Source organism: Galeopterus variegatus, unplaced genomic scaffold, assembly GCF_000696425.1.
Source record: "Galeopterus variegatus unplaced genomic scaffold, G_variegatus-3.0.2 Scaffold1057, whole genome shotgun sequence".
In the NCBI taxonomy this organism is placed as follows: Eukaryota; Metazoa; Chordata; class Mammalia; order Dermoptera; family Cynocephalidae; genus Galeopterus; species Galeopterus variegatus.
The window spans coordinates 42,942-44,208 of NW_007727168.1; positions in this window are offsets into that span (position 1 = coordinate 42,942).

Here is a 1,267-nt window from a genome sequence, read left to right on the forward strand (position 1 = left end):
AATGCCTCACTCTTGAGGGTTCCAGGAGATTAACCCCTTTTTGGGACTTCTCACTGCTCAGCAGAGATGGGCTTTGAGTAAACTTTGGTGGCTCTGTCACCCAGGGGAAAAGGGGTGACAAATCCATGGGAGGCAAAGCAACAATTTTTTTTTTATCATTAAAAAAAACTCACTCTTTTCTGATTATGGAATTAATACATGCCCATTGTAGAAAAATCGGAAAGAAAAAAAAGACCATCCATAATCTCACCACACAGAAACATACAATTAACATTTTGGCAGATGTCTTCCAATATTTTTCTACACATTTTTTTTTTTTTTACTTGGTTGAGATTTTACTGTAAGAGAAATTTTATACCTGGCTTTTAAAAGTTAACCTTATAAGCTTTTCCTCATTAAAAAATTTTATATTCAGGACCAGATTGTTGGTAGGTTGGGGGGAGAGTGTCAAAATAATTACTTTTCCTTTTTTTCCAAAACTGTCCTAAGGAGACTAGATGAGTGTGAGCAAAGGCAGAGACATGAAAACAAATGAAAAATGCAATAATCCAAGAGGGAGGTGGTGAATGGTGCCATGGGGAGGAGGAAGCAGACAGAGTGGAGAGAAATTAGGGGATGGAACCTGTCACCTCAACCTCTCTGGTCAACTTTAAGCCAATTGATATGACTGTTGCCCCATGTCCCATGACTCACAGTTTTGTTCTATCTTTCTCCCTTCTCCTTCCCCTTCCACTTCTCACTTATCTTTTTCTCCATTCTGTTACCCATTGTTCCTTCTTCTATTATTCATGTTTAGGTTTANGTGAGGTAGTACCTACTGGAAATCTCCCAAGGACTACAGAGCTCTCGGCCTCCATTATCTCCATTTTTTTTTTGGAAATAATAGTCTGTAGAGATAGAACTGGTATGATGACTTTGACATGTCTATAACACACAGACACACATATATATATAATGCACATATGTGTTTGTGTGTATATATATTCTAACTTCTCACGTTGGGTTTTAATTTTGTTAGAAGGTTGATAACAAATACACAAAAGGGTAAGTGTATTCCATCTAATGTCTCCTTCCTTCTTTCCAAAAGGAACTGGCCAGTAAAGCTGATTACCAGTCTTTACGGCATTATCATGTTAGTGAGTAGACAATAGCTGAGTGTTACCATAACATGGTACCTTCGCTTATTTTTGTGAAGTATGCATAAAACAAATGTACTTCACAGGGCCTGGTTTTCCAAAGACTTGCAGTTTCAAATATTGACCTTGCA